General features: G+C 41.1%; 1 long non-coding RNA gene across 1 annotated transcript in view; it reads right to left on the reverse strand.

Moving 5' to 3' along the window:
* Positions 1-3,229, reverse strand: part of LOC119408145 — a 48,648-nt gene extending 45,419 nt beyond the window's left edge. Inside the window, exon 1 of the long non-coding RNA XR_005186714.1 lies at positions 3,196-3,229. This is a non-coding gene — a long non-coding RNA (uncharacterized LOC119408145). The remainder of the gene's footprint in view (positions 1-3,195) is intronic.
* Between the last annotated feature and the right edge of the window lie 7,676 nt (positions 3,230-10,905).

Genomic DNA, 10,905 nt, shown 5'->3' on the forward strand with positions numbered 1-10,905 from the left:
CCCCCCCCCCCCCCCCCCCCAGCTCCCCAAGGTCCACCCAGGGATTGAGGCCAAGACACCTCTCCATCTGGACCGACCAGAGAGGGACAGAGCCCCGAGGGCCGCCAGAAGCAGTACCAGCAGCCTACACACCCGAGGGCCGCCAGGACCCCCACAAACCGCAGTCAGCCCGCTACCAGATGAAGCCAAACCCCACCAGGACGACACGGCCAAGAGCGCCCGCCCAACCGCCGACAGTGCCAGGAAGCACCGGGAGCGAGCCCCCACCACAGGAAAGGGGCCAGCCAGCCGGCCATGCACAGTCCCGGGCCGCCCCCAAGGACATCCACCCCATCCCCACACCAGAAGAAATACTACACCCACCCCTCATTCGGACATCTCTCAAAACACATAGCACACTAGACACCTAGGCTGGGTCAAACTACCCCCTCTTAGGGGCCACTGGTCACGCCCCCAAACACCCAACCCCCCAGCCCATGAACCCACAACCCACCAGCGAGCCGAAGGCCCCCGCCCAGAACCGGGAACCAGAGCGCAAGCCGGCCCAGAGCCCGGCAACCCGCCCGCCAGAGCCCAAGATCCCCGATCCCCACAGGCCCAAGCCCGGGGGCGACAAACCCCCAGAACCCCAAGCCCCCGCGCCCACCCCAAACCCACACCAGCACAGCCAGGCTACCAGATCGGTGACCCACGACCGCTGCCACAGACCACCTGAGGGCCTGCATGCAGCCACCAGCAGACATCCCCCAGAACCACCCAGGCCCTCCCCAGAGGGAAAGCAGTGCCCCCCTGCCCAGGTACCCCCAAGAGCCCAGCCCCCGGCAACCCCCCTGGGGCCCCAAACCCATACACCCGCCTCCACATCAACCCCAAGGCCCCACAAGGTCAGATCCCAGACTACCCACCCTCACTATGTAACGGAGCCGATCAAAGGAGCCCACAGAGATTGATCCAATGTGTCGGCAGATGCTGTTTCAAGACTAATATGATCTAACAGAAGATTTTTATACTGATTAATGCTAAGATTATTTTTATTTTTCCAATTCAGGAGTATGGTTTTCTTTGCGATGCATAAGGCAGTGAAAATCATGCAACATGTATTTTTTTTCCAGGGTAACATCTTCCAAGATAGCCAATAAGCAAACAGATGGAGAGAGTGGAATATTACATTTCAGACATTTAGACAAGTCTTCACAAACCTGGACCCAGAACCTCTGAACGGGTGGGCAGAACCAGAGTGCATGGATATAATCATCAGGAATATTGCCTGTGCACTGTGAGCAGTTGTTAGATGATGTAAATCCCATCCTAAACATTCGCTGACCTGTATAATGTACTCTATAAAGAACTTTATACTGTATTAATTGTAAGTTGGAGATTCTAGTCATTTTAAATGTTCTTAAACATATTTGAGACCAGGTGTTTTGGCCAAAATTGATTGATAAATCTGACTCCCATTTTGCAACAGGTAACATTATGGAGTCATTGATTCTAGACAATTTCTTGTATATTTTAGATAATAATTTGGGGGATTTAAGATTAAGGAACTCTAACACACATATTGGTGTTTCTAACAAAGTTTTATTAAGCTTAAATTTCTTTTTTATGATAGACTTAATTTGTTGATATTCTAAGAAGTATTTATTTTCAATGCCAAATTGTATTATTAAATTATTAAATGAAATAAAGTCTACACCTTCATATATGTGTTCCAGACGTTCAATTCCTTTGACTCTCCAACCTGGGAAATTTAACATATTATTTTCTTGTAGGATGTCAGGATTGTTCCAGATGGGTGTATGTCTACAGGGGAGTAGTGAAGATTTTGTCATTTTCAAATACTCCCACCATGCTGTCAGAGAAGAGCTAATACTGATGCTTTTAAAGCAAACATGTCTTTTTATATTTGTGCTAATAAACGGTAGATCTGAAATCTTAATATTATTGCATAAAGTTTGTTCTATGTCTATCCAAGTTTCATCTAATGTATTCGGATTTAACCACTTTGAGATATATTGTAACCTATTGGCTAAATAGTAGTGATAGAAGTTGGGAAGTTCTAATCCTCCGGTATCTTTAGATTTCTGTAATGCTTTTAAGCTAATACGTGGAGTTTTGTTTTTCCAAAGGAATTTAGATATCAATGAGTCCAGTGACTTAAACCATTCAGTTGAAGGTTTATTTGGAATCATTGAGAATAAATAGTTTATTCTCGGCAGGACCATCATTTTTACTGAGGCAACTCTTCCCATAAGTGATATGGGCAGAGATTTCCATCTAGTAAGATCATCTTCAATGTTCTTTAAAATTGGGATATGATTCAATTTTATTAAGTCTTCCAATCTAGGAGAAATATTAATGCCCAAGTATGTAATGTTACTATGGTAATTTTTTGGGACAGGCATTTTGGGTTTTCATGAGCTGTATGCCATAATCATCAGTATTAAAACAATTAAAGACCTGAAATATTTCAGTTGGTGTGCAATGAATCTGAAATATATGAAAGTTTCATTTTTATCATTACATTATGGAAAATAATGACCTTTATCACAATATGCTAATTTTTTGAGAAGGACCTGTATATAGTAGACAGATATTAAAAATATAATGATAATGGCATAATGGCACACATGTATGTATTTTAACTATTCTGAGTTTGCCAGCATTGTTATAAAGGATGCAAGTCTAAAAGCAATAACAATATACCATTAAAACGGTAGCAAACAGAAAATATTAAAAAAAACTGTAATTTGTTTCTGGTGGACTTTTCCTTGAATAACAGCTTGTAGGACCCAGAGGAACGAGACTTGTGATTTATTAAAACATTTATTCTCACTGATTTACAAAAGTAAACTTTATCAGGTAAAGTATGATAAATAAAGTATCAAATAGGTGACAAAAATCCCTGTAAAAAAAGTGTTATACTTGCCACTGCGGGGGTTCTGCACATTCTGCAGTGGGGTGGAGGGTGGGGGAGTGTTGGAGGGGTTGCTACTGCACTTTCTCTTTGTTATCCTAACACTGTTATTGTGATGTAGTGTGCAAAAAAAATAAAAAATCATGAGCCAAATAAATTTTGAGGCCCCAGATTGTTTGGTGATACGCTCTCTGTATCAAGTGCAGATGGCATGCTGTGCTTTATGGGTAAAATATCAGAGTAAGACGAGGAGAAGCAAAACAAAATGGGAGTCTTACCTTAAGAAGCACTTCTACACAGCAAACTAGACAAGGAGAAAAAGAGGAAAAAAGGAAAAGAGAAGGAGCAAAATGTGGAGGACGACAGAGGAGAAAGGGGATAAGAGAACAAAAACAGATTGAAATTAGATTACCATACTGTGGGGTGCACAACAACTTTCTGAAACACTTATCAAGAGAAAAGAAGCAGTCCTACTGTGCATTTGTCTGCTGTGTTGTCACATTTATTTTAGCTCTAAATGCTCAACAACAAACAGAACTTTCAAATATTTTATAAGTTTTAGCTTCATGCAATTACTAAGACAATATCAGAATAGCCTGGTTTAAAAAAAAAACACACAAAGTGACAGTGATGACGGTTTTCAAAAACAAAAAATACATTTTGAAAGCATTGCTATCAATTTAAAAAAAATCTACATGATGCTGGAAAGTAGAACAGTAGCTGTTTTACTGGAAAATAAATGTTTGGAAATGGGATTATGGCTATTGAATTGTAAACTGGTGTGCATTGTTGTGGCAGAAACAGAAAAAACAGGAAGCTCCAGTTTGTTGATTTTTTAAAATTTAACACTAGTAATAATTGTTATGCTTAAGGACAGTAAGAGATAATTTTTTTATAGCGTCCATGCTGCTCAGCACTTGTCACACACACAAAAAAAACACTTTTCAGAGATGGAGGCAAGGCCACATCTGCCATAAATGCAACTGGAACTGATGCCCATAAGCCCAGTGATCAAAAGACAAAAAAAAAAAATCAAACAAACAAAAAAAAATGCAAGATTAATAAAGATTACCCAATTAGAATTTAATTAAAGCTGTTTCTATGCAGGATTTTATTATAAATCTGTCTTTAACTGGTTTGTTTGAGCTAGATGTTGATTATAGTGGTCAAACCAAATGCATTGTCTTATTGTTCAACAACGTCAATTTGTCTTCACTTATCATGTAAAATGATAATGTCACTGATAGTGACTGCATTGCTTCTTCAACAAGCAGGAACGTTTTCAAAGAATTTGTCCGAAGGGGACTACTGTTAGTTATTGTTGCAGCACACCATAACCAAACCCATGACAGAATCTGAGGATCTTCATTGTGCTGTTTTCATATGTAGACTGGAAAATCCTGTAGTGTGGGCGTTAGAAATGAGATCTGCTGTTGTTTTATTACTTTACAGCTGATACGACTGAGAACAGCTCAGTTAACTCTCATCATTAAACCTCACATCGCCTCTTGCAGTTCTACTCAAAAATCAAACAAGCACACCTTGAAAGAATACACACTGCCTTGCATGTCAAACTTTTATAGATACATCAGAGTCTGGTTCGGTGGCCTCTAGATTCCATCTCTGCTATTTGCAGATGATGTGGTCCTGTTGGCATCATCATGCCGTGATCTTAAGCTCTCACTGGAACGGTTCACAGTCGAGTGTGAAGCAGCTGGGATGAGAATCAGTGTCCTCAAACAGAAAAGGGTGGACTGCTTTCTTCGGGTTGAAAGTGAGGTTCTACCTCGAGCAGAGGAGCTCAAGTGTCTTGGGTTTTCATTCACGAGTGAGGGAAGAATGGAGTTTGCTAGATGGATTGGTGCAGCATCTGCAGTGTTACGGACTGTGCCGGTTCGTTGTGGTAAAGAGGGAACTGAGATGTTGGAAGATGATGGATGGATAGATGGATGGATGATGGGTGGATGGATGGATGATGGGTGAATACATCAGAGGTACCATTAATTGCTATTAGAGGAGTTGCTTAAAACTGTATCTGCGGGCTAGTGGGTCCGCCATTGCCCAACTGCAGAGTCAAGTCAAGTCACATTTATTTATATAGCACATTTAAAACAGTAACTGTTATCAATGTGCTTAACAAAAAAGATCACAGCATCAAATATTAATAACAAGCTATTACAGAGTACAAAATGCTGCTGCACAACTTTTAACTGGCACACGTAAATATGAGCACATCACCTCCATTTTAGTCTCACTCCACTGGCTGTCTGTGCATTTTAGGATTCATTTTAAAATACTTTATTTGTCTTTAAATCTTTCAATGACCTTGCACCCCTAAACTCTCTGAACTCCTGAATCCCTACAAGCCCATCCATTCACAGATCAGCTGACCAGCTGCTCCTGAGTCCCTAAAACCAGACTGAAACTCAGGAGGGATCGAGCTTTTGCTGCAGAAGCTCCTAAAATATGAAACGAGCTGTCCCTCCATCTCAGACAGCCCTCTGCATTGTCTCTTTTTAAAACTCTTTTTAAAACCCACATTTTCTTCAGCTTTTACCACTTTGTAAAGAGTTTAGTTTATTTATTTATACCTGATTTTTACAAATGTATTTCTGATTTCTGTAGGTTTTATTGTTGTGGTTGTTTGATCAGATCTTATGCATTTTACAGTTTTATTTATTACCTAGCTTTATTCCACTTGTGTTATTAACTGTATTTTGTATGAGCTACATGTTTTAATGTGCTTCTGTACAGCACTTAGGTCTGCTGTGCCGTGTAAAGTGCTTTACAAATAAAGTTGGATTGTATTGGCATTATTTTTTATTTGCACATAAAAGCAGTTCCAGTAAAAGCACTTTATGATATGTCTTTTATGCAGGAGGACCTTCGCTCCAAACGGATCTGGTCCAAACTCAAATTTTTTTCCTGTCCTTGTTGAGCAATAAATAAATAACAATATTTGCAGCTCATACACTTTTTGAGGCAGCTCTTTGTAGAAAATTGAAGCAAAATCTTTTAGGCAGCATAAATAGATTTGTTGAATATTTTGTACTTGAACAGTAGTCATTCTTCTTCCCCCTTCTCTACACTCTTTACTGTCCTGTAAACTTGATCAAATCTATTTAGAATGCTAAAAAAACAGCATTTTTCATCTTTGTCATACTAAATATATATTTCATTATCTCACAAAATTGAGTCAGGTCCTCTGGATGAGTTCCTCTTGTTGAAACATTTTATCTTTTATAAAAAAAAAACTTCTGTCCAAGGCAATGCAACAAACTCAGTCCTGATTGCAGCATCTTCTCATAGTGGATCAACCAGTTTGCCGGTGACAGCCAAAACTAGTTGTTCACATTCAAAAGGAGAACCATCAGTATAACAGTTAGTTCCCTGATGGCTGCTTGCTATTCACAGAGGGCTGAGTGAGCCCAGCAATCACAGCATTGTAAGAGGGGGACAGTTGGACATGGAGGCCTCCACCCCTGTTTAATGATGGACGGTTTCTTTTCACAAAGATGGCCTCCTTTACTCCTCTCTCAAACCATCGTTCCTCTCTGTCCAGGATGTGAACATCTTCATCCCTGAAAGAGTGACCGCTGGCCTGGAGATGAGTGTAGACCGCAGAGTCCTGGCCTGATGATGTTGATCTTCTGTGCTGGGCCATCCTTTTGGCCAGTGGCTGTTTAGTTTCCCCGATGTAAGACTGATCACCCTCCTGACACTGAACAGCATACACAATATTACTCTCTTTGTGCCAGGGGGACTGGATCTTTGGGATGGACCAGTCTTTGCCGTAATGTATATTGGGGATTAAAATCAACTGGGACGTTATGTTTAGAAAATAAACATCTCAGTTTCTCTGAAACTCCTGCAACATGACCACTGGTCTGGGTTCCTCCTTTTCACCTGATGGCTGACTGGAGTCCTCTTTGGGTTTCTTCTCTGCTTTCAGGAAGGCCCAGTTAGGATATCCACATCCATCTCCATCAGGTGTTTTTAGCCACAAAACTAAAGTTACCTTAAACGGTTTTTAGATTTAAAGAATGGGCAAGAAAAGTGTTTCCTAATTTTAAAATGTCTTCCTTAAATTGTTGTTGACCTTAATTGAAAAATAATGCTTTCCTGCAAGACAAATAAGCAGAAGGGCACCACTTAGCATGTGAAAAGGTCAGCAAACAAACTCTGACTATAATTTTATCCTGCAAATCTCAGGAAAATTTAAATATAGAAGGACTCTCATTTAAAAAGTACTGCCCTGTAGTATAGAAATATTTAATGTGGAATAAAACAGAATACTCACCGACATAAAAGTCGGATGAAATGCAATAAGACTGTTCAGAATGTGGTTGCTTTGAAAATGTAAAAAAAAAAATTTGTTCGTTTTGTTTTAAACTTTTTTTATTGCACCCACAATGCACATCCACAGTACAGGTATGACCACGACACACTTGACGAGTTTTCTGTGTTGCTGCCTTGCCATCCTGCCATCGTAGTTCAGTCCTTCCAGCCTCGGGCTCAGGCCTGTCATGGCGGCTGTCTCCATAATCCTCCATCTGCCTGCATGGACCAAACTCTATGGACCCGTTCGGTTCCGTGGGGAAACATGGATGTTCTCCGTCTGCTGGACCCGTTCTGGAGGTCAGTCAGGGATGGCAGCTGCTGCGGTCACTGTTACCATCAGGCTGCCGACGGTAACTGGGAACGCTGCTAACAAATCCTCCTTCTGCCGGATCAAACCGAACTCTGGAGACCCGTTTGGTTCCGCGGGGGAACCTTGGATGTTCTATGTCTGTTGGACCCGGTTCTGGAGGGCAGATTGGAAGGCAGCTGCTGCAGTCCTTATTATCGTCATGCTGCTGAAGGAACCTGCTAACAAGACCTGCTAACGCTGCTAACAAGACCACACCCAGGCGTCTCGTTAGACCAGGGCTTCCGGGCCTAAAGCCCCGGATCAAAACGAGTTTCAGTTTTCCCACTGCTCCACTGCTCGCCTCTCCGCAGGGGCAGACTGGCCATTGGGAGCGCCGGGACATTTCCCAGCTGGTTGCCTGGTCTTGCTCAGTGCCCGCTGAGAGACTGGACTAAAGGCTCTGTTCGGGTCGTGCTTGATTATTTTAAATAAACAGCCGCTCTTGCACCGGGCTCACCCAGGTCTCAGTGAGTTCCCCCGCCCCTCCTTTCTCTTTCTGAGGCTGTCTGTCAGCAGACTGAGAAGAGCAGAGGAGAAGAGACACATAGATTGCGTGCCCGCCTTTGTGGACTGGTGCGAGAGGGTCACGCGGAGCGTGCATGTCTGTACGTTTCTCCGGTTTGGGTCTTAAAGTTTGTAGATGGACCGAGAGAGATAAAGACAAAGGTGCAGCAGAGAGGATGAAAAATAGAAAAGCATTGGGACTGATGCAGCAAAGTGCAGTAAATTAATGTTTGTTTGTAATGGAGCAGGTAAAACAAAAACATCCTGATTCATGCTCAGTTAGAAAAATCCAGCAAAGGTTAGTCAGGTCCTCTGGACGGCTTCTGGAAGTAGAAACCGTCCAGAGGACCTGACTTAACTTTGTTGGATGACAGAAAAACTGTGGTGAAAACTCTGCAGCCTGTCAGCACAGCTAGCTTAATGAGGTTAGTTAAGTGGGCCAAAACTTAATAGAACAAATGTTTTAAGTTTTTACAACGGATATTGCAAATTTTAGAAAATGGTTAACAAATAGGATCTGAAAAAAACAAAACAAACAAACAAAAAAGTTTAATGCTGAAATGTCCAGGAACTCAGATTTTGTGTACCCTTCATAAACTCCACTAATAAATTATCTGATCATTAAAATCTGTGTATTATATTATTTTATTCAGGTAAAGTCCCATTGAGATTAAGAACATATATGTTGTTACATAATCAATTTTAGTGAAATGAATAGATGGGAAATATGACATAGGGGCAGCACAGTGGTGCAACTGGTAGAGCTGCTGCCTCTCAGCGAGCAGGTCCCTGATTCAAACCCAGGTCCAGGGGCCTTTCTGGGTGGAGTTTGCATGTTCTCTCCGTGCATGCGTGGGTTTTCTCCGGGTGCTCCGGTTTCCTCCCACAGACCAAAAACATGCATGTTAGGCTGATGGGTAACTCTAAATTGTCCCTAGGTGTGAATGAGAGAGTGAATGGTTGTTTGTCTCGTTTGTCTCTATGTGTCCCTGTGAGGGACTTGCGACCCATCCAGGGTGTACCCCGCCCCTCGCACAGTGATTGCTGGACATGGGCACCAGCGACCCCCGTGACCCAAAATGGAAGAAGCGGTTAAAAGATAATGGATGGATGGAAATATGACATGTAATTCAAACGTGTGTTACCCATAGCGTTTAGATGGTGGATACAGTTTATTACAATTTCAAAAACTAAACAAAGTTTGAGAAAATGTTAAAGAAGATAAAGGCCAATGGCCAACATGGCAGTTATAAACAGAAAGTACCACATGTTGATCTGTATGAAGGTAACTGAAGGTAAATCCTCTAATATTTGTCATAATTAAATTGTACACTTAATGGTTAAATTAAAGGTTAATGCTAGTTGTGCTTTGTTTTGTGTGTTTTCTGTGTAGATATGTGTTGCAACTTCTGGTTGTATAAGTTTAGTCTTTGTTTATGATCAGTTAACACTAAACTGATTGTGTACAACGTGTTTAATATATCATGATGCATGCTCAATAATCCAGGTAGAAAAATCTAAAAAAGTTAAATCTGGTCCTCTGGACATTCAAAAAAACCAAAACAAAACAAAAAAATTGTAGAAACTTTTCGTCTTTCATCCGAAAGACTTCCTCAGTCTGAGGTGCTGTATTCAGCTCAGTCTTATAAATTTAACTATTTATAAGACTGAAATGTCTGGAGTGGTAACATCATGCACGAGTCAAGGAAACACACAACAAAACTGATTCTTCCCCCAACAGCTTACTCCAAAGTGGAACAAACCAGTTCTGCTTGTGATAAGATGGTCTCTTTGGTATGCCCCTCCTCCATTGCCGGGCCTCTTCCTTGTTGACAGTCTTGTCAAACTGGTTGAAAACAACAAAGTCCATGCTCAATAAGAGGGCCGGAGGAGGGGGCGTACCAAAGAGACCATCTTATCACAAGCAGAACTGGTTTGTTCCACTTTGGAGTAAGCTGTTGGAGGAAAAATCAGTTTTGTTGTATGTTTCCTTGACTGATGAAGCCTTCCGGACCGAAGGCGAAACGTTTCAGCACAAAAAAAGAAACTGTCCAGATGACCTGACTGAAACATGTTGGATTGTATACCTGGATAACTGAGCATGGACTTTGGTGTCTTGTTTCTGTATTTTTGTTGCATGCTTTGAATACATCCTAGTTTATGTTAGTTTAGTTTATGTTAGTACTCGCATTAAGTGTGTAAATTATAGTCAAACAGAACCTATGAGAATCATGCTGCTGTTGTTCAGTTGATTGTTTTGTACTATTAGTGACTAGCGTATACCTTAGTTATTTTAATGTACTGTTGTGCGTTCGTTTAACGTATATCTTAGATCCTTATTTACAGTTTCTTTTTACACTTTATATTTTTGCAATTGTTGGATGTAGGTGGATCCTGTGTACATACTTTTTTGTTCCACCTCATGTACCACACGTAATGTGAATGACACTAAAGAATCTTGAATCCTTGAAACCTTGAAACTTATCTGTAGATTTGAAGTGTGTCTGCGTCAAAATCAATACCCCGTAACTTTCTCCCTCATAAAAATTGGGACATCTTTATTTTCTTAGAAAGTTGATTGTGGATATTAAACTATGAAACTGAAGCCAAAATAATGATCTCTTAAACTCTCATTAGATTCAAACCCCGGCAAGACACACTTTGAATATGTGCATGTCAAGACTGTAAATGGCATAACCGGTAATTAACCTACAAGTAAACAACACAACACCATATTTGTGTGCTTTAAAATCAATCTAACACCCATGAGGGAATATACACACAAATACACACA

Source organism: Nematolebias whitei, chromosome 3 (genome assembly GCF_014905685.2).
Source record: "Nematolebias whitei isolate Nwh7 chromosome 3, NemWhi1, whole genome shotgun sequence".
Classification (NCBI taxonomy): domain Eukaryota; kingdom Metazoa; phylum Chordata; class Actinopteri; order Cyprinodontiformes; family Rivulidae; genus Nematolebias; species Nematolebias whitei.